A 27,978-nucleotide genomic window follows, 5' to 3' on the forward strand; every position below is an offset into this window, starting at 1 on the left:
TTTCCATGGGTTATGGGCCTTACCATTTGGCCCCGTTGGCCTTGCATTTCTGACCTCTTCTCCTCTCTCTGCCTTACTCACTCTGCTCTGGCCATGCCAGCTCTCTTGCTGTTTCTTAATCATGCCCAGGACATCTTTCCCTCAGATATCTACATGGCTCCCTCGCTGCCTTCTTTCCTGTCTCTGCTCACATATTACCTCCTCAAAGCATTTAAGAGGCATTGCTGTAGGAAAGTGACAAAGACCATAAGCAGATAGTTACTGTATATAGCACCACTGAGTTAAGAATGGGCAGTGTGTGAAGTACCAGCTGCCCAGGGAGGGGCATCAAATCTAAATGAGTGTCTGAGTGTGCTTTTATGTGTGGCACTTAGGGGATTGGTAGAGTGGCATTGACAGAAAAAGCCAGCAGAATGAGGTAATAGCTAGGTTAGCTTTGAAGAAAGGAAGTAGAGATTTTAAGAACAATAATCATAGCTACCACTTATGGAACACCCTATAGTGGTGTAATAAGTAATAGTAATCACTTATATACTTCTTAGCATGTTTCAGGGTCGGTGCTACTCATTTTAATTTCTATTACGCTTATTCAGTACATTACCTCATTTTAATCCTCACACATTTCTGTGAGGTTGGCATGGTATTCTCCCTATTTTTTAGATAAGGAAACTAGTAGTAGAGGTCATTTGCCAAAGGTCACACAGCTAGCAAATGTCAGCAGTGAGATTTGGATTTGTCTTCAAAACCTAATCTATTAACTACACAAACACTATTCTGCCTCTCCTCTTGGTGTGTGTGTGTGCGTGTGTGCACGTGTGTGCGTATGCATCACGGGCGTGAGGGGGGCACCAGCTGTATGTTATTACCAAAGTATGAAATGAGAGGTGGGGAAGGTAAGGACGTGTGAGACAGAAGGCTGGAGGGGTAGGCCTGAATCTGCTTCCATTTCCTAAGTTTAGGTGTTAACATTTCCCCCTTTCCTCTCCCTGGGGGGTGAGAGTTTCTAAGTAACAACTTTTGGAGTTATCTGAAGAGAAAAAGAATGCTCTTAGTTTCAGGTGCAGCTGTGAGGTCTAAGCTGGAGAAGTGAGGCCAGCAAAAGGAGCTGGGCTCCTGACTATGATTGCTGGAGTGCCCGGTGATCCTGAGCTGGGCAATTTGCTTCATCTCCATCCGCGCTTCCTTCCTGGGCACCCGGCTCCCTGATGATGAGCTTGCGGTGGGAGGAGAGCCAGAGCCGAGTCCTGTTAACATCCCCATGATGAGGAAATCACATGCACCCTTTCAAGGTGATGTGAAGAGATGACTAAATGATTCTGAGAAGCTCCAGCTAGAAATCTTTTTAGACGGCATTGACTGGGCCAGAGAGGGGTTGGTTGCAGTTTCCCCCACCTGACCTTGCATAATGTAGCATGTCCCTGGATGGTGACATGCAGTACTCCACTTACTGTGTATTAAAAAGCTGTATTGACTTATTCCTAACAGAAAACCAGCTCTGATCTCCATTTCACAGCAGCTGTCATCTGCTGCCCTGTTCAGCAACGAGCACGAGGTCAGCCTGTCCCCAACTTCTTTTCCTTTTGTGACAGTGTTAAAAATAAAAAAGCTCCCTAATTGTTCCAATTCTCCTTCATCTGGATTTGATATCCTGCTTGCTACCTAGGCCTTTCAGAGAGCTCTTGTTGATCATACACTTTTTCAGAGTTCTCATTTGTTTGAATAAAACTTGGGGAAAGGTAAAGTGTTTGTATGTAAACTGCAAACCTGCATCGTCCCATATGGTAGCCACCAGCTACATGTGGCTCCTGAGCACTTGGAATGTGGCTAGTCCAAATGAGATCTGCTGTAAGAGTAAGATACACACCAGATGACAAAGACTTAGTACCAAAAAAAAAAAAAAAGAATGTAAAATACCTCATTAATAATTTTTATATCGATTACTTAGTGAATGATAATATTTTGCTATATTAGGTTAGATAAAGTGTGATACTAAAATTAATTTCACCTATTTATTTTTACTTTTTTACTGTAACCACTAGAAAATTTAAAATTACAAATGTGGCTTACATTCATGGCCTGCATTATATTTTTCTGGGATAGCCCCTCTCAACCTATAAGTAGCTAATAAGATTTCTGTCTGCTGTAATCCATTCTTAGAGCAGAAGATCAAGTGAATTAAAAACTTCCCCTCCTCTCCTTACCCCTTGCCTTTGTGGTCCTGGACCCACTAATTAAATCCTGTTTAGGTTTTAGGCACTGGGACTACTGATCACGAAGTGGCTGCTGGTTGGCACTTTGCCTCATTTTTACCATCCTCTGGTCTTTCTCTGGGGCTCCTCTGCAGGCTCTTCTCAGTCAGCCAGCCCTAAATGTGAGCGATCTCACAGTTCTGGCCTCAGCCTTCTTCTTCACTTCCCTCCTCTTCTCACTTTCCTCTCCTTGGATGATTCCATCCATGCTTATGGCTTCATTTACCATCTTTAGACTGATGACACCCAAATTTGTGTCTTCTGCCCCAACCCCTCTCCTGACACCATTAACTCAGCTGCTTCCTGGATGACTTCACTGGGTTGCCCTGTAGGTACCTCAAAGCTCAGCATGTCCTCAGTGAGACTCTGACTCTTCCTCCCATGTTTGTTTTTGTCCTCAGATCTTAGGAGTGGTGCTAACATCCATCCATTTCTCCAAGTCAGGTACCTAGGCAATAATATCCTTCCTTGTTGCCTCTCTCTTACATCCCTACATCTAGTCAATACCCAGGCCCATCAATTCTGCTTCTAAATCTTTTTGAGTCCACCCTTTTTTCTCCACATTCTCTGCTACTGCAGTAGCTCAGGACACCGTCTTCTCTCTATCTATGTCTGCCTCAGTCTCCCCACTTCCTTCCCCATTGTCTCTAGTCTTGCTCCCTCCAGGACCCTTCTCTTCAGTACAACAAATATGATCTTTGTAGAACATAAAAGTCCTTGCTTTTATCATCAAGTCCATATTCCTTTCCATGACCTACAAGGACCTGTGTTTTCTGGATTCTGCCAGTCCTTCCAGCCTCATCTCTTGCTTTTCTCCCCACCGGCCCCAGCTCCCTACCCACTAACCAAACCAGACTTTCTTTATGCCTCACAGGACTGCTTTCCCTTGCCTTGCCTTGGCTAACTTTCTCAGTTTAGGTTAGGTGTTCCCATTGTGCTCCAGGCTTCCTCTACCAGTATCCTGATGATGATGCTGGGCTGCAACTGTTGGTTTAATTGTCTTTCCCTTCCCTTTAGTCTATGAATCCAGGAGATCAGGGAGTCTGTCTTTCTTGTTTATCTGCATTACAAGGGCCTGTACAATGTCTAATCCATGCAAGAACTTCAGTAAATCTTTGTGGAGTAAATGAATAACTAATTCAACTATTAGAGGTAGTTATAACATTGGACAGGAAGTGGAAGCCATACTCACATCCCTTGGCTCCTTGCCTGTGGGTGGAGTATGAGCACAGCCACTCAGGACAGTGCTGGCTGGCCATCACCCTGGACTGGGTTCTGCTCCACCAGCTAGCTACTCACTGTTTAGTTACTAGATCTTGGGGAGGCACAGAGTTAGCCACCATTTACCAACAACCAATATGGCTGAACTGGCACATATTGGTGAAAGATCTGGTGAGGGAAAGAGTTCACATTTAATGACTCAGAATAAGTTTTATTTGTGTTTGTGTGTATCTGGGGCTTTCATTTACCTGTTCTGCTCTTACCTGAACTTCCTAAGACCCACTGGCAAATTTGGAACACTTTATAATCGAAATGCACATGAGAGAAGATCCCTATGGGAGTCCTTCTCTTTTCTGGCTGTGCAGCATTTACCTGAAACTCCTGAAAAGATGCATTTAACTTCCAGGCAATTGCAAGGAACAATGGCCAAGTGTGAGATGGAGATAGTTACAGGACAACATGAAACATACAAGATGGGCTTTTTTTCTCGCTGAACGGTATATTTCACGTCTACTAGAAGGTGTAATTTAGAAGTGTTCTCTAAGTTATATAACCATTTACTGTCCAGTCCATTCCTATCTCCTTCCTCTGCAGGAAGACACAGGTGGTGTCTCACTGTGTTTCTGGGCTGTGTTGGCACTGCGTCTGCACTGCATCCCACCAAATTGTTCATGACTTTGGTAGGGTCTGAGCATTTGAAAATGTTTAGATACAGATACAGCAGAATGATGAAACACTGAGCGCTGGTGATCAGCATATGCATGGTGGTTTGGGACTCAGCTTCACATTGAACTCCTTTCAAATTGCAGTGCAAGACTCTGTTGTCCATCTGGAAGGAGCCATAAAGAATCTTTTGTCATCTTATTTCAGTACCTAGAATACAGTCAGAAGATCAGAAGTGGGTTTCTCTGTACAAAAAAAGCATGTGTTTCCCATCCGCAGACTCTTTTTTAGCTGGGTTCAAAATCTTTGTTGTGGACTGCTTCTGGCGTCCTCTCAGATTTTGCAGATCTGGGGATGATTCCTTTTTTGTCTCTGCCTTCTCTTTAACAGCAAGATCTGCTTCATCCTGATATATTTTTAGATACCAGTCAGGATATGACTTGTGCCCTTGCTAAGGTATTCACTGACACCCACCAGCCTCCAGTCTCCTACTTTAATTCCCAGTTTCTATGTTAGAATCCTATTTAGATAGATGGAGCCAGTTGAGTGGGCCCTGTGGAAGAGCCACATTCAGTTAGTGTAAATCTTCCTGCTGGTGTTGGAGACAGCGAGGTCTCCTGGGAGTCTGTCTGGAAATCTTATTGGATTTGCAAGACTTAAGTTAATATAGAAACCCTCCCCAGATAGTAAAGGGCCTCATTTCTTTGCCTCGAAAGATGTTTTCAGAGTTCTGTCTCAAGAGTCTTGCTGATAAGGAAGTTACTCCTAATATTTCAAGAAAAACAGAATACACAAAGTCTTCTATTTTCTTAATACTTTCCCTCTCCAAGCCCTTCCATCTCTTTAGTGTCATTTTTATGCTTCTCCTCTACATTTCTTTCCCTCTTTCTCTCACTCACTCATTAAACTTAGGGCCCTGTTTCAAATGGAATTAATTACTAACCATGAAACTTGGTAGTGATGCCCTTAAGGGAAAAGTCCTTCTTTCTTTCATTTGTTTTCCTTTGGTGAGGACTGAATGTCTCTTACAGACGTAAGGGAGTACATTTCATGATGAAGTGCATTTTTTTTTTTTTTTTTTATAATCAAATGAACATCTCCTTACTCATATAATGGGTACTGTTCTCTGACTGCTGCTCTGGGAAGCAACATCTAACAGAAGAAAGAGTTTGGGCCTTGGAGTCAGAACCACGAGCTAGAGACCCAGGTCCATCTTTATTCTGAGCACATGATGTCACTGCTCTGTATTTCCATTAATTTGTCTATAATATGGGGATAATAATATTTACCATGCCATGATATGTTAAGAATTAAAAGAGTGTACACAAATCAAAACTACAATGAGGTATCACCTCACACCAGTTAGAATGGGCATCATCAGAAAATCTACAAATAAAAAGTGCTGGAGAGGGTGTGGAGAAAAAGGAACCCTCTTGCACTGTTGGTGGGAATGTAAATTGATACAGCCACTATGGAGAACAGTATGGAGGTTCCTTAAAAAACTAAAAATAGAGCTACCATACGACCCAGCAATCCTACTACTGGGCGTATACCCTGAGAAAACCACAATTTAAAAAGAGTCATGTACGACAATGTTCATTGCAGCACTATTTACAATAGCCAGGACATGGAAGCAACCTAAATGCCCATCAACAGACAAATGGATAAAGAAGATGTGGTACATATATACAATGGAATATTACTCAGCCATAAAAAGGAACGAAATTGGGTCATTTGTAGAGACATGGATGGATCTAGAGACTGTCATACAGAGTGAAGTAAGTCAGAAAGAGAAAAACAAATATCTTAACGCATATATGTGGAACCCAGAAAAATGGTACAGGTGAACTGGTTTGCAGGGCAGAAATAGAGATACAGATGTAGAGAACAAATGTATGGACACCAAGGGGGGAGAGTGGTGGAGGGGGGGTGGTGGTGGGATTAACTGGGAGATTGGGATTGACATATATACACTAATATGTATAAAATAGATAACTAATAAGAACCTGCTGTATAAACAAATAAAAAAAATTAAATTCAAAAATTCAAAAAAAAAAAGAAACCAGTTACAAAAGGATAAATAAATAAATAAATAAATAAGAGTGTACATATTAAGTACCTAGCACCTAGTGGACAGTGGACATTCAGATGGTAGTTCTAAACAACTCCAGCCAGGGTCTTTTATAAATGTCTTGTTTCAGCCTTCTTGAGTCCAGGAGCCTTGTAACCTTCATGCCTTCAGTAAACTAGGTCTTGTACTTCCAAAACTCAGAGAAACATAAGACAATGATTAAGACAAAATGCAGAGTTTCCCAGATCTGCAGTGATGCTTTTAAAAGGGAAGTTTTGAGGTAGGAAATAGATTTCTGGCATCATCTTTAAGATTTTTGTGTGCTCATTGTGGTGGGCTTTGTGAAATGCATGGCCTCAAAGATGTGGGTGGATGTGTAAACAAGGAAGCTGGTGTTACAGGAGCCCAAGCAGCATGGAGAGGCCCAAACAACTCCCTCTGGGGAAGACTGACTGTCCTTGGGGCTTGGGCTTTTATTCAGCATGAAAAGCCATCATGGGGGCCCTAAGCCATTAGTAATATTTCTATTGACAGCAGAGTGATACTGTATCTGCTTTGGCTAAAATATATAAATTTTCTACTCTCTTAATAACAGATGGTGGTGAAGGGGTACATGGTAACTGTTGTGGACTGCATGTTTGTGTGCCCCCCAAAATTCATATGTTGAAACCCTAATCTTCAATCTGATGGTATTTGGAGATGGAGCCTTTGGGAGGTAATGAGATCATGAGGGTGGGACATTTATGATGAGATCAGTACCCTTATAAGAAGAGATAGGGGAGCTTGATTCCCCTCTGTTTGTCTGTCTCTCTCTGTCTTTGTCTCTCTGTCTCTCTCTGTCTCTTTGTCTTCGTCTCTGTCTCTGTGTCTCTTCCTTTTATCTTGGCCATGTGAGGATCCATCGAGAAGGTGGCTATCTATACACCAGACAACGGATCTGCAGCACCTTGATCTTGGATTTTCCAGCCCCCAGAACTGTGAGAAATAAATGTTCATTTAAACCACCCGGCCTATGTTATTTTTGCTATAGCATCTGACTGAGACAGCAACTAAAGGGAGTATGGCAACAGGTATGTTATTCACAGTGTAGACTTTATTGTAAATTTGAAATGGAAATAAAGTCGAGAGTCTGTATTTATTTACAATAAACTTTTTGTGTTAAGTGGGCTTTTCTAATGTTTTACTGTGTTGAAATAAACACTTATGATGTTCTTATGACACGCACTGTTTTCAACATTTTACGTTGATTATCTTATTTATTCCTCACCATGGTGCTGAGGAAGGTATTATCATTATTTTCAGTAGCATCAAGAGATTGGAATAAAGATTCCACAAAGCCACTTGGTAGTGTATCAGTGGTGTCTGTCTTCAGAGATGGCAGTGATGGAAGGGCTGTCTGCTCATTCAGGGAGGCAGCCTCCTGTTAGTGTTACGAGCCATGGATTGTGTGCCTGGGGACATGCACACAAGTTAGGTGACCACATGCACACCCTCTAACTGTTCCCATCACATTAGAACATCCACAGTCTTTATCTCATCTTTAAGGTCCTATATGACCCAACTTCATCTTTTGTAATTCACCCCACATCTCTCTTTTTCCATAACCTGATTTATGTTTCCACGTAGCAGTTATTGCCACCTGACATTGTTATGTGTAGACAAGAAGATCCAGCTACCAGTCCCAGGTGAGGATTCCTACCACTTGGTGGACGGCAAAGAGCATAACAGTGCCAAGCCCCAGAAGTAGGAGTCCACAGCCCTCAATCCACTGTAGCACCTGTGGGCTGCAAGTTTCCAAGGAAGACTTATCACACGAAGTGCTAGTTAGTACAGGGCTTTACTCAGAAAGGAGGAGTGATGCAACAAGATCAGTGTCTCTGGTGTGTGCTTGTCTCATGGCCAACAAGTTTCTCCTGATAACTGACACAGGAGGATGGACTGCATAGACCCCTCTGCAGGCAGAGACCCCATTATCTCTCTGTGGAGAACGCAGGGGGCACATGTGCCAGTGGGGCTGCCTGGGTGCCACGTACCACCCAGACAGGGAACACTTTCTTCTCATAAGGAAGAAGAATTTGGGGCCAAGTAGAAGCTTGGCACCTGGCCTGCCTATAAGGGAAGGTCCCAGGCCCAGAGCTCCAGTTGTCAATGCTGGGGAGAGGATACAGGTTGTGCGAAGGCTGCTCCCCCAACAGTCCACCCCCAGCCCTCACTGGGATGCTAGGGAAAAAAACCAAACGAAGCACATCACACCCAATGGGACCATTGGCCACCCTGAACATGAGGCAGAGGTGTGTTCTGTGTGGTTCAGGCCCCACAGAGCCTCACAGAGCCTGCCCACTTGAGACAGCAGGTGGTCAGGGCCACTCACAGGGCCTTCTGAAGAAGTCAGACTTTCTTGGAGTATGGCGCTCAGCCAGGAGCCCCAGGTGTCAGGGTTTAGCCATCTGGGAAGATTAAAGAATGAGTGTGAATGGGACTGTGGATTTACAGATGCTGACCATCCTGCTTTGGCATGGTTTTTCTCCAGCTCGGTCTTGACTTTCCCTGAATTGTTGATGCACACGCAGCAAGAGGTGTTGGCTAGAACACCCTGTTCTGCCAGGAGGTAACCCAGGGTGATCTGGTTGCCCATGGTCAGCTTAGCTGGCGAGTTCAGTGAGCCCTCTTGGTCCTGAATGGCCTAGATGATGGAGTTAGCCATTTCTGCCATGGTCAAGGAGTGGGTGTATATCTTTTCTGGGGCCTGTGTGCTATCCTGGTATTTAATTTTAGTTGAGTGGAACCAATTGTCAGTCTTCCCCTTGGGAACGATGTCACCTGCCACCCTTTGATGGGCCAGCAGAGTGGGGACCCTCTAACCTGCCATGCAGTTATCCACGTGGATGGTGGGTCTTAAGACCCTGAGGCAGCAAGACTCTTCTCGAGGGGAAAGGCCATAGCCCACTGAGGTCCACAAAGAAACATATCCCAAGTGAGAACAAGTGACTCCCACCAGGGTGTGGTTGTTGTATCATTGACTAATCCAGTTATACCTTGTCTCTGCCTGTTGTTGCCAGCTTGTGGCTTGAAGAGAAATATTTACACCTCTGCCTCTGCCCAGATTGCCTGTATGAGTCAGCAACACCTGACCCCCTGCGGAGTCCTTTCCAATCATGTTATAGGTGACATTAAAGCAGAGGACACTGGAATGATCCTGCATGTGAACTTGTATCAGTGGAGTCACTCAGTGGACAGATCCATTGATGGCCTCTGTCATTATATATCAGCCAGGCCACCAAGGTGGGGGTCTGAGGCAAAAGAGTTCTCTCAGCCTTGGGTGGCAGATCCAGCTTTGTTTCAAGTCATCTTATTTGGCTACAGCAGTGCTGACTTTGATGAGGGTGTTGTCAGTCTAGGCATCACCATGCGTCCTGGGGAGGAGGAGAGATATCTGTGTTCCCCCCACCCCCATACCTCCCAAGGCAGGGGGTGCTCCTGTTGTCACTTGAGGTGTAGAGTGTCTGGGGATGGCCACCCGTGCTGTCTGTCCTAACTAAGGGGCCAGTACCTCCTCCGGAACCCATTGCTCTTGCTGTTTCACTCAGTCCTTTCAGCCCATCATTCAATCCAGGCAATGAAGTTATGTCCTGTACAAACTTTGCATGTCTGATAACATTACCCCTACAGGGGAGTGGGAGTTCCTGTTGCTACCAGGGAATCCTAGCATTGTGGTGTTCTGAGACCCCCCTCCTTATTTCCTGTGAAGTCCTAGAGGAGCTAAGCACCCTGGAGCAGCATGACTTCCAAGTTAGAGTGGGGGTGGGGGACCTGTGTCAGGTGCTAACTGCTGCATGGACCACAAACCTTCCTGGGCAGAGGATTGAAGATGGAAAAAAGAAGAGGAGTGGTCAGATATACTGAAATTGGGATTCCTCAAGTATAAATTATTCAGGCTACTGCCTGGTTCTCCACCCCCTCCAAGCTCCGCATTCTCCAGAGTGTGCGTTGCAGTGCTAGAGCATCTCTGACCTCAGGAGGTATGGGGAGAGGGGACACTGACCCCTCCATCCCCCCGAGGGTCCGACTGTCTCTAGTGAGATGAGGATACCATCTTGCTAATAATCCTTGATATGTCTTCTTTAATTGTTGTCTTGGTCTTCCATTCCACCATTCAGTGGCTCCCTTAGCTTGTGGGTGGTATGGAATATGGAAGGTCCAGTGTATGCCATGGGATTGTGCCCATTGTTGTGTGGTTTGTGCTGTGAAAGAAGTTCCCTGATCTGACTGGGGGGCCAGAAGGTACCTGAACATGTGGCAGAGATTTCTTTTCCAGCATGACCAGGGTGATATTGGCATGTGGGTGCCATATGGGGGTGGCAGTTCCATATCCAGAGGAAGTGTCAATGGCTGTGAGTCACCAGAGCAATCCATACCTGGGTGTTAAAGATCCAATATGATCAGTCTGCCAAACCCAAGCCTGCAGATGCCCCTGCAGATATGTCCTAATTCTCCTCGTACTGCTTGGGCTTGTTGGCAGGAATTGCAAGATGTGCAAAACCACATCCGGGGCTTCTGCATCTTTGAGGATTACTCCCTTGGATTTGGCCCATTCCTGCATCTGAGGTGGGCTTCCATGACTGGTTCCTAATGCACCCAGTAGACTACCATTGCAGCTTGTTGGCTAAGGAATTCCATTCGTGTTCTTGTTCGAAAGGCCCTTTGCCATGAGCATCCTCATAAGTGACAGAGATTTGCCTGTTTCATGTGGCAAGGTATTGACATAGTCCTTGTCCTCACATGGGGAGTCCTTTAATAGTCCAGTTGTTTAGTTGCTAGTCTCCTGACCACATGGCTAGACTGTTTGCCACAGCCCAGGAATCAGTAAAAATCTAGCGAGGCATGTTGGGTGGGTTGACTTGCACAGCCATTACCACCTCATGCAGTCCACTGGGTGGAGCGTCCTCTAGTTTCTGTTAAGAGGTGGCCATCCATGTGGCAGATGGCCGTGGCAGCCCAGTGGACTCCACCAGCTTTCAATTTTGCAGAACCATCATTAAATCAGGCCATGCCTTCAGCCAGAACCTCTTCAAGGGGTGGCCCCCAGGTGGTTAGGGGAGGGGCCGGGGCATCCCTTACAGGACACTGTTCCTGCTGGCAGGGTGGCTATCTGCTTATGGAGTCCACGGATCCCTTGGGATCCTGGCCTGGCTTGGCTTTGGATGTACCATTTCCATTTGATGATGGAACTTGTCCAATTTTGTTAGTAAGATTGGTGAGAACCTAAGCAAGGATGGTTACCTCAGGCCTCAGGGTCACATAAGGTCCTTTGATGGTGAGATGTTCCGTCTCCACCAGAGCCCAACAGCAGTGAGAAGCTGCAGTTCAAAGGGTGTATATTGGGCAGTGGCTTCGGGCAGTTGTGGGTCCAGAATCCAAGAGTCTGGCACCCTAGTGTGGTTTCCTGCTGCCATAGACTCCAATCAGCATGTGTGGGCATTGAGGATACCTGCAGTTCCCTAGGGCTAGTGAGCACTAAGGTCACAAGGCCAGTGCCTGGGCCTCAGCTTGTTGAACAGCTTCCAGTGCTTGTTGAGAAGAGCCCCATTCTAAGGCAGCTTCCAGAAGGATACCCAGATGGGTTTCGTGCTGTCCCCAGTATCTGGAGAGGCCCACTAACTGCTGAGCTTCCTCTTTATTAGTGGGTACAGCCAGCAACAGTGACTTCTGTTCAGCCTTCCCTGGAACACTCCGTTGACTCTTGTTTGTGTACTCCTGACCACAAGGCGTGGTGACTGAACTTCTGCTGTGATTAGTGTTCTACTGGCTGCCCCGAGAATGTACTGGTCCCTGTCTGTGTCATAAAAACCACCCTGCTTCAGACACACTGTCTCTTTCAAGAACTCAGTGGGGTTTTTTTTCTTCTTTAATTTCAGCATATATATCTTATTCAATTTATAAGTCAAATAAATTTTAATAATAACCCTGGGACCGTTTATAATTTTAGTCTTATTTTACACAGTTAATTAAATACTGTCAAACATTTAATTATTTTTGTTGTTTGTGCTTTTTAAAATTTTATTTGTTTATACAGCAGGTTCTTATTAGTTATCTATTTTATACATATTAGTGTATTCATGTCAATCCCAATCTCCCAGTTCATCCCACCACCACCACCACCCCCGCCGCTTTCTCCCCTTGGCATACATACATTTATTCTCTACATCTGTGTCTCTATCTCTGCCTTGCAAACCAGTTCATCTGTACCATTTTTCTAGATTCCACATATATGCGTTAATATACGGTATTTGTTTTTCTCTTTCTGACTTATTTCACTCTGTATGACAGTCTCTAGATCCATCCACGTCTCTACAAATGACCCAGTTTCATTCATTTTTACGGCTGAGTAATATTCCATTGTATATATGTACCACATCTTCTTTATCCATTCGTCTGTCGATGGGCATTTAGATTGCTTCCATGACCTGTCTATTGTAAATAGTGCTGCAATGAACAGCATGTGTCTTTTTGAATTATGGTTTTCTCTAGGTATATGCCCAGTAGTGGGATTGCTGGGTCATATGGTAGTTCTATTTTTAGTTTCTTAAGGAACCTCCATATTGTTCTCCACAGTGGCTGTATCAATTTACATTCCCACCAACAGTGCAAGAGAGTTGGTCCCCTTTTCTCCACACCCTCTCCAGCATTTGTTGTTTGTAGATTTTCTGATGATGCCCATTCTAACTGGTGTGAGGTGATATCTCATTGTGAACTCTCAGTTTTAATAACTACCATTTCCTTAAACTATAAAATTTTGCCATTATAAAAGTAGTATTATCTTCTTCAAAGAAAATTTCAGAAAGGAGAAAAAACTTACTCATAATCCCTCCATGCAAAGGTAGAATGGCTAAGGTTCTAGTGCTTTTCCTTCTACTCTGTTTTGTATATTTGTTTGCTTCATGGCACAGAACTGTGTTTATGTTAATGCTTTGCTTTTTGAAGTTAATATGTATTTTCCGTGTTGTCACGTGACTTGTTTTAAAGAAGAACCAAATATTGAATATCTACTGATGTGACAGAGACAAATTGGGAGTTTCTACATAAGTTATCTCCTTTACTACAGCATCTAGTGAGGTGGACATTATTATCCCTATTTTGCAGTTGAGGAAATGAAGGCTCAAAAGGTTTCTGTCACTGGCCCAGACCATAGAGCTAATAAGGGCCAACGTCAGAATTCATCTGACGTGGGGCTGACTTCAAGAACCTATGTTCTTTTGACTGTGTGTTTTGATGGCTAAAAAATATGCCGTCTAATTGTACGACGTTGTGAAACTGAATCAGTGAGAGCACCCGTGGTAGGGCTACCTGCCCGGTGAGACATCATTCCTCCTTTCAGGCAGCCTCTGTCTTCCAGGCCTGACCCAGCACACAAGCATGCGGTAGAAAGGCGACTGCATTCCTTCCCGGTGCAGCTTTCCATTCATGGGGCTCTGCTCTGATCTTGGGCACACGTAATCGATGCCAGGTGTCACACGTGTCCCTCGTTTTGTTGTGGCAAAGGGGCGCCCACAGCAGTGCTCTTGAAAGGCTCCGCCCCACCCTAGAGTTGTGCCCCTGAATCTGTGATTTGGTGCACACCCCGGGCTTTTCTGCTGTGGCTCATTAAAGACCTCTGTGCGGGATGGGGCTCTTTTGATGTCAGGCCTTTCGTGCTGGCTCGTGTGCAATCTTCCGGAATCCTCTGCACAGGGCGGGGAAGCAGCACTGCCTATCACTAACAGGCTCACAGTGGACTTTTAATACAGGTGCTTTATTTGAGAAGTTTATATCTTTCATTGTAAAGAGCTAATAAAAAGAGACAGCTATAGGCCATTTATAAGTGCACTTCCAAAAACAAAATTCAGAGGGTTCACTAAATGAAGGAGCCTGGCCAATCGCTGTTTTAAATGCATTTATTTCTGTTGGGAGGCAGACTTTCCCCAAAATACCTTTGTTGTCAATAGGCTCTTTGTTCCTTGAGGTACAGCGTACAAATAAATGCATTTATAGGACTTGCTAATGGGCGAGGGCTTTGAAATTAGTGGTAAGTTTGCAGTCTATAATATATCATCTAGTCATCTTTGATAAACTCAATTTTAATCTCATTAAGTGGTGTCTTCTGTGATTCTGTGTAGAGATCCTTGAGCTAATTCTATCCTACTTGGTTTTCACAGGAGAAAAAAAAATCCCCAATGGAACTGTTTACCAAAGTGTGTGTGTGTGTGTGTAAAATATTCCTTTTAGATGAGCAAGCCCCAGAAGATGCCTGGTAATAAATAGGTTTTACAGTTGGTTAAGCATCAGAGGTGGGGAGGCATCTAACCCCAGAGTTATATGACATCTTTGTGTAAGGTTCTAGGAACCTTACTGTTGTTCAGAAAAGGTTTGAAATATTTGGGAAGTTATGTCTTTCTTTTCACTCCCTTGGTTAGGATGATTTGGAATTGTAGTCTTTGTCAATAACCCTTTGATGAGATTATTCCCCCAAAGTCTGCTGAATCTATAGGCCTCAGAAGTGGCAATTCTCGTACAAATCCTGGTGCTGATGCTAACCATCATTTATCCAGTGTCAGCGTCAGCTCTAGGTGCTTGAAAAATAACATCTCACCTAGTTTTACAATAGCTTATGACGTTGACTTTTTCTCTTTTTTTTTGCGGTACGCGGGCCTCTCACTGTTGTGGCCTCTCCCGTTGCGGAGCACAGGCTCCGGACGCTCAGGCTCAGCGGCCATGGCTCACGGGCCCAGCCACTCCGCGGCATGTGGGATCTTCCCGGACCGGGGCACGAACTCGTGTCCCTTGCATCGGCAGGCGGACTCTCAACCACTGCACCACCAGGGAAGCCCTGAAGTTGACATTTTTAACTTACTTTTTTGATTGGAAAGCCAAAACTCAGATTTGTTCAGTAACTCGGTCAACATTATACAGCCAGGAAGTGACAGGAGGGATTGAAAGTGAGGTTTGCCTGTGTGGGCGTCCGTTTTCAGTCCACTCTGCTGCCACCCTGCCTGTTTATGCAGGGAGGAGGTTACTGCTAGGCTAAATGACTACCTGGCAGAAGACTCCGTGGAGCTGGTCCTTTCTATTATACTATGTCTGTCTGGGAAGCCTGAGGGTTTACGGACATTCTTGCCATTTTTTTAGGCACCTTCAGCTGTTAGCTGCTGTATAGACCTAATGTTTGGGAGAATTTTTGGGAACCGATGATCAGCTGCGTGAGAATGAGATTTTCTTTAACTTGCTCTAAGTAAACATGCTCCACAGTTGAAGTGTGTTGGTAGAAACATGTTTCTGGGAGGCAGGTGATCCAAGTGGTAATGCTCAAGAAACATGAAATAGACAGAGATAGGAACCAAATAAATGCAATGAAAGTGCACGTCATTTTGTTCAAAGTATAAACTTCCAATGGAGCAGAATCACCCTGCCCCCCCACCTCCGTCAGCTCAAAAGATTTTGATTTTATAACTCTTTGTGTGTAATCTTCAGTATTTGAGCAAAAGACATTACTGGCTTCCTTTTTCATCCAGTTGAGATCACGTCCTCACAAGGGAAATCGTGGGTTACCGTGGGCTTCAGGATGGGGATCGTCTAGGCTGGAAATCCTTCTAAAGGATTCAGTTCCTTACCCAGGGCCAAACTGCTCGTCTGGTTCAGCAGGAAATATCTACTTGAATATGCTCTACTTGCTTTCAGCTGCTTGTGACTCTGAATTCCCTGCTGCCCTGAGGAAGCCCTCCCCAAATCCTTGACCCAAACACTCCTTGGTAAGCCACTGGCGTGGCTCAAATGATTTCAGAACCTTACTCTAAATGCTGTTGCATCACCTCCAGAACAAATCTTCATGCTTTTGTGGTAAAACTTGTCTCTATGGTATTCAGACATATATTAGGTAATATCTCCACTCAGTTAAACATATGCCATGCACCATGACAGGTCTTGGGGATATGGAGAAAAAGTACATGGTCTTTGCTCTGAAAGATCATACAGTCTAGTGAAGAAGACTGCAGTCTCAGAATGCAAAAAAGTGCCAATTGAAAAGATGTCCTTTTCCTTAAACATGAGAAAAGGTACAGTCATTTTCAGAAGGGCTTGTGGAGGGGAAATTTCTGGCCCTTTAGAAAGACAACCCCTTAGTGCTTTAGAGGGGTGACAAAGCAGAGGGTCCTGGGGGTGATGTGTCCTCCTGCAAGGTCCCCCCAGATGACACAGTGTGGGGTGCTTCCTGAGGGCAGTATTGGTATTGCCAGCCTGCTCAGGTGGAGGCCAGTTAGGAAGTGTGAACAAGTGCATTAGCCATAGGGCCAGAGCTTGATGCTTGAATCCTTGTACCCCATGTTTCAACAGCTCTAATGCTCTTCATGGGCACCTCCCTAAATTGGTCATTATATGTAGATTCAAACAGCCTTCCAAATACAATACCCCTCTCAACTCAATGAGTTTCTGTGTGCTTTCTCTCTAAAATGGAGAGAAGTGAAACCTCCTAGTATTTATTGGTTCGTGTACCATTGCTGCTGCTGCTTTTTTTTTTTTTACAATTCAATGAGTTTTTAAAAATTGAGTTATAATTGGCATATAACATTGTATAAGTTTGAGGAGTACAGTGTGTTGGTTTGATACATTTATATATTGCAATACAATTACTACAGTAGAATTAGCTGACACTGTCACATAATTATCATTTCTTTTTTTGTGTTGAAAACAATTAAGATCTAGTCTCTTAGCAACTCTGAAGTTTCATATAATACAGTATTGTTGACTGTAATCACTATGCTGTGCATTAGATCTCCAGAACTTTTTATCTATTGGTTTCAAGTTTGTACCCTAAAACAGCATCTCCCCAATTCCCCCATCCCCCAGCCTCTGGTAACCAACATTCTACTCTATTTTTACAAGTTCAGTTTTTTTTAGATTCCACATATAAGTGATCCCATACAGTATTTGTCTTCCTTTGACTTATCTTACTTAGCATAGTGCCCTCAAAGTCGATTCATGTTGTCACAAATGGCAGCAATTCCTTCTTTCTCTTGGCTGAGTGATATTCCATTCTTCCTATCTATCTATCTATCTATCTATCTATCTATCTCACATCTCCTTTATCCATTCACCTATCAGTGGATGCTTAGGTTGCTTCCATATCTTGGCTATTATGAATAAGGCTTCAATGAACATGGGGTGCAGATATCTCTTCAAGATACTGATTTCAGTTCCTTCTCATATATAACCCAGGAGTGGGACTGTTGGATCATTTGGTACTTCTATTTTTAGTTTTTTGAGGAACTGCCATACCATTTTCCATAGTGGCTGTGCCAATTAACATTCCCACCAATAGTGTATAAGGGTTCTCTTTCTTTACACCCTCATCAACATTTGTTATTTTTTTAAATAAAAGCCATCCTAATCATAGCCATATATATAGAAATATATATATATATTTCTATATATATATTTCTTCAGGCTTCCATTTGCTCTTTAGAACTTCAGAGTAATAAATTTTTTCATCCACCAAACACTAAAAAGGGCTTCTAGGCAGGTGATCCCCCAGTAACTATCCAGTGAGACAGATGCATAGTTTTGTAAAGGCAGCCAAAACCAACAGAATAAAGATTCTTGTTTCCATTTCCTTCATTTCCGCCCCCCCCCATGAATATAAGGTAGAGTTAAAAATATATACATAAATATATACAACTATATATACAAACACATAAACACATATATATGCACACTGCTATAGACTGAATGTTTGTGGTACCCCCCCTTCCCAAATTCATATGTTAAATCATAATACTCAATGTGATGTTATGTGGAGATGGAGCCTTTGAGAGGTGATTAGGTCCTGCGTGTGAGGCGTAACTGTTGTGAATGGGATTAGTGCCCTTATAAAAGACCCCAAAGATCCCCTGTCCTTTTCACCATGTGAGGACACAGTGAGAAGACAGTCATTTATGAACCAGAAAGCAGGCTGACACCAGACACCAGCACCTTGATCTTGTACTTGTAGCCTCCAGAATTGTGAAAAATAAATTTCTGTTGTTTATAAGCCACCCAGTCTATGGTATTCTGTTACAGTAGCCTAAATGGACAAAGACAAATACGTACAAATTCACAAATGAGACCTTCACACACACACACACACACACACACACACACACATTCACAACTCAGACACATAAGTACATTTATAACACTCTCACATTCACATAGATACAAATACACGTAAAAACATACACATGCATGTATATATGCATGTATATACACATCTAAACACACACACATACACTCTTACATGCACATTTCCTGTTTCCTGGGAAGAAACGTTTATTTGGTGAGAGTGGCTTCTTTTTTTCCATTTGCAGATTTACTCCTTGGTCTTTATCCCTGTAGGAAACCAGGCTGAAAGCTTTTAAACAGCAGCAGCTTTTGTCCTGATAGCTATGTCTTTGTGACGTAGATTCTCAGAGAGACAGAGGTATTAAAGGTAAAGGTCTCTAAGCAAAGCATAATCTTTCCCAGATAAGTACTTGTCTAGTGCCAGGTTTCTGGGCTCAAAGTGGATTAGTGGGACAAGCACTTGAGTGAGCATTCAGGGCCTGAGTTCTAATTCTGGTTTTGTCACTAACCAGTAGGGCGAGACACTTACCTTCTCTGACCCCAGATTCTTCACCCGTAAATGAGGGTCTGGCCAGATGATCTCCAAGATTTTAGCTCTGAAATTCCATGCTTGTCTCTTTCCCAGTGATAGAGGAAGTACGAAGCAGAATAGGATGGAAATAGTATGTGAATAAGATCTGAAGATCTGAATCCCTACCCATCTTGAGGAGGAATAAGATCAATCCCCATTCCAAAACAAGAGAACCTCTTTACTTCCTCCCTGCTTTGCTCAATGCGCATGCTAGATGTATCTGTCAGTCACTGGTCTGTACATGTGGTGCCTCTCACCGTGAAAACTAGGCTCTTGAACAATATAATTGGTCTCATTTTGGTTTTCTGACTGCAGGAGCGGTTCCTTCCCCTGCCTCTCTCTTGCCTCAGCTCTTACTGATTTTCATGGTGAAAGGGATTCATCTGATGCTCTGTGGAAGTAGGTATCAAGATCCCTTGAGCAGAGAGTTTTGCATTCTACCTGTTTGGCATTTATAAGGTATTTCATTAACACTGTGGGTGATTCATGCCCCTTTTACTTTTGGCCGCCCTTGCAATGAATGCTGCTGAGGTAAGGAAGGCCTTTCTTTTGCCAGGTGAGGATCAAAAAAGGGGTGGCTCTTAACACCGCCCTGGAGCCTGAAGGGCATCAGGTCCGTCCCGCAGCACCTGGTGGTCAGATGGTTCCCTGCTTACCTGCCTGTGCTCACCTCTAGCCACTCCCACAGGTCCTTGTACTTCCTTTAGCATACTGTTTATCAGATGATATTGAAGTCACCTGTTTATTTCTGCCTCTTTCAGGACTGTAACAACCTTGAGGCTTTGTCTTGTTTCTTATTGTACGCTCGATGACTTGCCTCTAGTAGGTACTCAACTCAGTCAGTATTTTTTTTTTTTTTTTTGCGGTACGCGGGCCTCTCACAGCTGTGGCCTCTTCCGTTGCGGAGCACAGGCTCCAGACGCGCAGGCTCAGCGGCCATGGCTCACGGGCCCAGCCGCTCCGCGGCATGTGGGATCTTCCCGGACCGGGGCACGAACCTGTGTCCCCTGCATTGGCAGGCGGACTCTCAACCACTGCGCCACCAGGGAAGCCCAGTAAGTATTTCTTGAAATAATTAATGACGGGTTAATCTGGATGAAAGCAGGAATGAATGGAGGGCATTTTGGGGGGGGAGCCTGGAGATGTGGTTTTAGCACCCCATGCTGGGATGTCCCTGGCGGCTCCATCTACTGAGCTGGCACCAGGGAGCTTGCTAGTCTCCTTTGTGGCAGGCCTAAAGCATGTTTTCATTGGCCGGCATGGTCTATTTTATAAGGCTGAATTGGAACACCCTGCATAGCCAGGGATTTCTGCAGTGGAGATGAGTTTTGAGAGCTGTCCCATTTCTGAATAAGCGATAGTTCCTCTTGTCTGTAACACAGGGAAGAAGTGAGTTTGCATGTCTGTCTACCTCTGGACAGGCTGAGAGGTGACCACAGCTACTGGCATGCTAGACTGAAAGAGTCTAATATTCCTTCCAGCCAAACTCTGAAGCAAATAGCTCCTCTTGTGTCCCCCAAGGCCCCTGTGAGGCTTGTGCTCAAGTCACTTGAACAACTAGAGAATCCAGGTCAAATCTTAGGAGTCAAGATTCAACAAAAGAAAGCATGTGTTTTTTTTTTTTTAAATTATGAAAGACTAAAGCTTATCTTTTATGCAGATGGTCAGCATCATGCTTGCTTGTGGCAGAAAAAGCATAAAAGATACATGAGGGTTTTTACAATTTAAAACACTTATTAAAATCCCTGTTGTATGCCAAGTTCTATAACTATGTTTTGGGGGAAATAACATGTAGAACTCCTCTCGTCTGGAAATGAAACGGGGAAATAAAATTCTTTGAGCATCTTCATTATAATAGATATTTTAGCATGCTTCATTCTTGTCACAGTAACTATGATTAAAGGATATATTGCTTCATGTCTTCCTGGGAGGGGCAGTGTGGTATTTTAGGCTTTAACAATACACTGCATTGCCCCTCCCAGGAAGAGATGAAGGAAAATGCCCATGAAACAATTGGAGTCCGTTCCAGTTAGTATCTGATCAAGTGCCAAAGCTTCAGATTGAAAGGGCAACAGAATCTCTAAGAAAGAGGGATCTGTAAGTGGACAAATCTTTAGAGGGGAGAGAGGAGAGCACTTAGACCTTGGAGGATGAATACATTTAGTCATGAAGAGGAATCCCAGTAAGGGGCAGGTACCCCTGGAGATGGGAGGGAATGTTGGGAAGGTTGGAAAAATGCTGTTTGGTTGGGATGCAAGTCCAGGATGAGTGAATTCGTTAAGGAAGAGGCTAAGCTGTTAGAACAGAGATTTAAAAAGTCGGGGGCTTAAATCCAATAGAAGTTCGTTTCTCTTTCACATGACAATATAGGTGTAGCTGGATATCTAGAAAGGATAGTTGCCTTTGCCAAGGTGTCTTCCAGGGACATGGGCTTCTTTTATCTTGGTGCTTCATCATCTCCTAGGGTGTCGTCTGTGTGCATGTCGTCATGGCTGGCTTGCCACTGCTAGCCATGGGGAAGAGGAGGAAAGGCAGCCTCCTTTCCATGATGAGATGTGAAGCTACATGACACTCCGAGGCACAGAGTTAAGATGTCTGGCCGTGCCTACCTGCAAGGAGGAGTGATACTGTAGGTAGGGTGGCAAGATATGTTGCTAAGAGAAAAAGGGAGACAGTCATCTCTGCCACTGTACAATAAGGAAGGTGGGAATAAAACTGTGAAAGACTTTAAATGCTTTATCAGAGAACTTGTAGTCTTTCTAAAGATACTGAAAAATCATTTTGGACCTTTTCAGCCGGTGAGGGAGCGGCCATCTTTGGCTGTCTGGTGAGGGAAATGGGCAGAACTTGCTGGTAGTGGCCACGCTTCACTGTCTTGAAGACCTGATTTTTTTTTTTTTTTCTGAATTTTGCATCTGTTTCAGGACCACATTACTGCGAGCCACATTGAGTCCATTCACGTGGAGTATTACGTCTGGGTACACCATGTCTTTTATTTCTTTGGCTTTGTTCTGTTTGAATATGTTGGCCTGAAGTCAGAGCAGGGAGAGGGCGCAGGAGGGATTACTTTCCTATCACAAAGAAATTAGATGCCTAAACTAGTGACAGTGATTTTTTTAAAAAACAGTTTTTAGAAAAATTGAACTTATTCTCTTTACCCTTATGGTAGGCTTTCTGGGTGGTGGGAAGGAACCTATTTTTATTTCATGAAATGGATCTTGGCAGTAGAGGATTTAAAACTAACTTTGGATTTATTTAAAAAGTAATCGCCTTACCACTAACTTGTCTTCTGTTCTTAAAGAGAGGAGAATGTTTACAGTGCTTATAGAATTTGCAGTTCTTTTCCAGTTGTGTGACAGTCTCATTAGCAGACTCATCTGTCAAAGCCTTGTTAGGTGATCACAAATTGCCCAGGACCCAATGTGGACTTCTAGCCAAGCTGTGTGTGTATGTGCGTGTGTGTCTACAGTATGCGTATGTCTGTGTATGTGTGTGGGTGTCGATGTGGATGTGGATGTGTCTGTGTATATGTGTGTGTGTGTGTGTGTGTGTGTGTGTGTGTGTGTCTATCTATCTGTGCATATTTGAAATGTGGTGTTCAGGACATGGTGGTGAGACAGACTTTAATAGCATCCATTTTTTTCTCAAGTGGTCCCTCTCATAAAAGGTTGTATCCAGAAGAGGACTTAAAACATGTGAAAGAAAAAGTAAATTGAATGGTTCTGTTAGAATATAATATCAAACACTATGGCTTTTTTTCTCCTTGCCTCTTCATGTTGGAGAATCCATGAACATTTTTCAAACAATTCAGTAAAGTACTCTTTGGCTGACTCCCATGTTGAGATAAGAACTTCTGGGGAGAAAAACTGTTATGTAATAGCAGTATGGAGCCTTTTTTTGAAGAGAAACAAAGACTATCTTTCCTACTGAAGCAGATGGGATCACTGCCGCTCAGTCTCAGGTACCAAACATGTGCTTGAGATCAAGACTGTGAATCTGACTGCGTGATCACCAGCGCCTGCACTTTGAGAGGTAGTTTGGAGAATGGTTAAAAGAATGGCTTCTACAGCCAGATTGTCCAGGTTTTAAGCTCACTTGGCCACTTCCTAGCTGGCTGACCTTGGGCAAGTCCCTAGCCTTTCTGGGCCTCAGTCTCCTCATCTGTGAAATGGTGTGATGTCCCCTTGCACAGTTGCTGTGAGGACTAAATGATTGGTACCAGTAACGTGCTCAGAGCAGTCTCCAGTACGTAGAAGCACTCAATTAAAGAGCCAGGTTTTTGAAACTCCAGAGCCCATGTTTTTCTCACTTCAACACAATACCTCACTGAGCAAGGAGGGCTCAGGTATAACAGCCGGCTCTTGGGCACGGAATGAGAGGATGAGGAAGCATGCTGCTCAGCCACAATGGATGGAGAAGTGTCACTAATGTCTGCTCAGAGGCCAAGAAAAGGGAAGGAGAAAGGAGCAATCAGAACATCAAGTGTCACATAGCTTTCTTTCCAAAGTATTATTAAGAAAACAGATGTTAACTGTTTGTAGTCAGGGACTATATCTTTTTTTATTTTATTTTATTTTTTTAACTTTTTAGCCGCTCCGCGTGGCATGCAGAATCTTATTTTCCCGACCAGGGATCGAACCTGTGCCCCCTGCAGTAGAGGTGCGGAACCTTAGCCACTTCACCAGGGAAGTCTGTCAGGGACTGAATCTTATTTATTTTTACATCCATAGTGCTTGGCCCCTACTAGGAGCTCAGTAAATGTTGGAGTGTGTTGGCCTCTTTCTGGTTCATTCATTTGTTCAGCCATTGGACAAATATTTATTCAGTACCTGTTGTAGACTAAGCACGGCTTGAGGATCTTGGCGATCAGCAGTGAGGAAAATAGACAGGGACACATCCCCCCTGCCCTAGTGGAGCCTTCATTTCATCTGGACAGTGAACCTGTGCCGGCTTCTAATGTTTACCACCTCTTTTAATAAGTACGACACTCCACTTTCCCTCCCCGCCCCCAATTTTGTTAAGCAAACTAGTCTACAGCTCCTGATATTTTTATTTCTTGAAAGTTTGACATCAATGATTTTCTCAAATATTGGTTACCAACAGTGGTTTGGGGCTCTCCTTGGCATGTTGTGTAATATAGAGGAAAGAACTTCTTTCTTGGTGTCAGAGAACCTCCTGGGTTCTTAGCTCTGTTATGAGTTGAGTGGACTTGTGCATCTTCTGTGTTTCCAATTCCTTTATTGCAAAATGAGAAGAATGCTTATCTTGCAGTAGCTTGTCTAGAACTTGTGAGGTCCTAAGAATCAGCTGGGAAGTCTGAATCCTGTACCTTAACCCAGACTAAGCTAAGAATCCCCCTCTTTATTTTTCTTAGCAGCTCAGAGTACAGAGTCTTGCACCAACACCACACTATTACTACAATTTCATATTTTTCCCTTGCATTTGTTCTTCCACAATTTGCACGTATGATTTTAGAACCTGAGCTTTCCAAGTGTAACCAAACAGAAGGGGCGGCAACACTTTTCTAGAAGGTTCAACAGGATTCACCAGGCAAACTAAGAAAGCAGTTCAGTCGCTTTCACTTTCAGCTTAATTCATCTAGCCATGCTGCCTCCCCTTAAGCCTCAGCCCTGGAAGATCGTCCATTGCTTTGACACTCAAAGAGTGCGGTATATATAGCACCATGGGCATCTCTGGGGAGCTTGTTAGAAATGTGGAATCCCAGACCCCACCTCAGACCTACTGAATCAGACTCTGCAGCTTAATAACTTTCTCCCATTACTGTTTGAGAAGCACCTCTGGGTCAAAATACTATTCAGGTGTACTGTTCTTTTAAAATTATGGTAATAATTAGTGACTTGAAACTCACTTCTGATTTAGGACTGCATGGCTCTTTAAATAGATATAGCTGCATTAATGCTGTAGTAATGACATCACAGAATTGCTGGGATTTATGAGCTAGAGAGTAAATTCTATATGTGTTGAAAAATTCGATAAATTTGAATTTCACATGACAGTTTAATGGGGGCTTTAAAATTTTAACATGTGTAAATCATCTTCTGCTTTCTCAATGGCTTTTCCTGAGTAGTGGGATCAGAAAAGAAATTTATGTTATTCTGAGTTTTTTTTCCAATGTGGACTTGTAAGTGATTAAATGATTAATTTATAAGTTTGCTCTCTGATTAGGAGGTGACTTTGATAATCTGGATCTGTACTGGTCTTCTAAGACAACCTGGTAAATAAACAGAAATGGCTTCCTGGGTCTTTGCTTTTTAAAACTTATTGCCAGCTGAAAGATGTAAAGGGCAATTTAATAAATACAGACAACCTGTAAGCAGCTGAGGACAAGAGATGCTTGAATTATATATGTCTGTGTGAGTGGACAAGATGTGCTTTTCAAGATTGATGATTTAAGATGTTCTTTACATTCCTAGCCTGCTTAAACAAGGCTTAATTCTAAACAACATTTTCTTGTTTTCTTGCTTTTCCAAAATGCACTGTCCTTCCCCATCCCTTCAGGATTGATTGCAGGCGTGATCTAGGATGCTGCCTGTCTGAAGCTGTAACTTCTCTGTTTTTATAAAAGGAAGATTGTCCCTTTCTTAATTCTTTGTTTTCGTTGCTGTCAGATGGAAGGCTTTCAGAAGAAGTCAGTTAGCATTCATTGCACCTTCCCAGAAGGTGCCTCAAATTTTTTTTTTTTTTTTTTTTTTTCGACATGCGGGCCTCTCACTGCTGTGGCCTCTCCTGTTGTGGAGCACAGGCTCCGGACATGCAGGCTCAGCCGCCATGGCTCACGGGCCCAGCCACTCCCCGGCATGTGGGATCTTCCCGGACCGGGGCATGAACCCGTGTCCCCTGCATCGGCAGGCGGACTCTCAACCACTGCGCCACCAGGGAAGCCCCTCAACTTTTGATTGAGATGTTCTTGAGAATTCTGTGTTAGTGGCATCTTGGCATCCTCCTGTCTTCTTTGACTTTGGTGGCTCCTCCCCTCCCCTCCTCCCTGTTCTCCTGGCTACTCCCATCAGGCGTTTGCCTCAGCTTGCCATTCAGCTGCTTCTCTCCTTCGCAAATCCATCCTCTCCTTAGAATTTACAGGGTTTGATTACTTTCGCCCTTGATCAGCAGTTCACAAACTTTGTCCTGCCAGGTTTTAATAGGTATTCTGCTCTTCTTGACCCCTAAAAAAATTAATTGGTCAAGAGAGAGTGCAACTTGCTGATTTAGGCAGAATTAAACATGGTTCTGCTTGTTTATTTAACCACAGGACAACTCAGAACCTTTAATATGCTGCCAGGTGGGGGTTAGGTTGTTGGGTGTCTTATTCTGAAATTTCTTTCCTGGTAGAACCCTCTTAGGAAGTATCTAGCAAGACCAGTGTTCAGTGGAATGTACTTCGGGACCTCTTCCTTAGTATCTCTCCCACATGCCTCCCTCCATTCTATGCTGTGTCTAATGATCTCATGTGCTGCTGCAAATTTAGTATTCTTAAATTCGTCCTGAATTCACCACCACCAACAATCACTAACCTCTACTGATCACTGATTTTACTGCCAAGACATTTTCTCAGAAAAGCTCCTTTGCCTCTTCAGTGTCTGTGAAATCAAATTCAAACACCCTAATCTGATATTTAAGACCCTCTTGGACCAACCAGCTGGCAACCACAGTTCTCCCTTCCCCAGAGTTCAGCATCCTGACTGTACCATTTATTTATTTTGTTTATTGCTTGTCTTCCTCAACTAGAACGTGCACTCCATGAGACTGGAATGTTTGTTTTGTTCGTGTGTATCCCAAGCATCCACAACAGTGTCTAGCAAGTGGTAGGTGCTCAGTAAATGTTTCACATATAGATTGAACGAATGATGAAGTGTTCTCAGTTTTGTCTCCTGCCTGTGCTCAGTGTTGATTCTCTGCTCTTTCCTTGTCCTTGTTCACTTCTTTTAGCCCTTCATCTTGATCTGACATCATCTCTCTACACCCTTCAGAATCTACCTAAGTACCATTTCTTCCAAAGAGTCTTCTCTAATCATGACCCTTCTCCCATTGTAAGGATCCCTCTCTTTGGAATGTTGCTCTTTATACCTGTCTTGTCAGTAAATACAGCCAGCCTTGCAGTAAAGTTACTTTTAAGCTGAAAAAGGATCCTGGGGTATTCATGTTTGCCTCTTACGTCACTGTGGAATATGCTCAATAAATTTATAAATGAAGGGAACAAACCCAAGATTGTGCTTTCTGTAAAGAGGGCCCTGTTTGTGTCTTTTCTGCACAGGGTGGGCTGCAGCAGTGCTGTCGCGCCTCTGCATCCTCACTTGAGCCTTTGACGTGAATGCTTGACGTCCTCAACAGTCTGTTACTGGGAACTTTTAATTCTCCAATGTTTCTTTTTTCCCAGAAGACATTTCTTTGGTATGTTATAAAGCTTGGCTTGCAAAAATTTCAGCTGCTCGTCACGTTAGGAGAGGATGGGCTACGAATTGAGAGATGGGAGGGTGGCCAGGGGCTCGATGAGTTTATTTTCTTTTTGGTTTCATTGGCACATTTCATTCTTTTTTCCCTCTTTTGGGCGAACAGGTTTCCCACTTCACAGCAAAATTTCTGTTTAAATTTTTTTCCCCCAGTATCTTTAATTCTTTCTCTTTGTTATTTGCTTCCCCTCCCTTCCCTCAGAGAAAATTCAGACACTTCCACATGTATAAACAAATGCTGGGAAATTGCAATTCTCTTTTATGCAAAGTACATTTTCTCGGGCAGCTCTAAGCCCCGTGTGTGTTCTAAGGCTGCTGACATGGGCTTTCCACTGAGCCACAAGAAAGTGTGTCATTCTTTCTCTTCCACAGCCTGTCTCCTGTCCCCAGGGGACTCAGCAGCAGCCAATCCATAACTTGTCCTCTCTTGTCCTCTCTAATCCCCCAGGCCTTTTCTAATACAGCTTTTCCATTTATTCATGTATCACCAGCCATGACTTGTTCTGTTCCAAGGTGGGGATTGACCAAATGAATAAAAATATGTATTAATTTGAGACGTAGGATAGCAAAGGCTTGGGAACCAGGCAGACTTTCGTCCTCAGATTCCCG

General features: G+C 43.6%; 1 protein-coding gene across 1 annotated transcript in view; it reads left to right on the forward strand.

Annotated features, from left to right (window-relative positions):
- ST6GALNAC3 (ST6 N-acetylgalactosaminide alpha-2,6-sialyltransferase 3) overlaps positions 1–27,978 on the forward strand; it is a 557,193-nt gene that overhangs the window by 48,022 nt on the left and 481,193 nt on the right. The window lies entirely within an intron of this gene.

This window comes from Mesoplodon densirostris, chromosome 2, assembly GCF_025265405.1.
Source record: "Mesoplodon densirostris isolate mMesDen1 chromosome 2, mMesDen1 primary haplotype, whole genome shotgun sequence".
Lineage (NCBI taxonomy): Eukaryota > Metazoa > Chordata > Mammalia > Artiodactyla > Ziphiidae > Mesoplodon > Mesoplodon densirostris.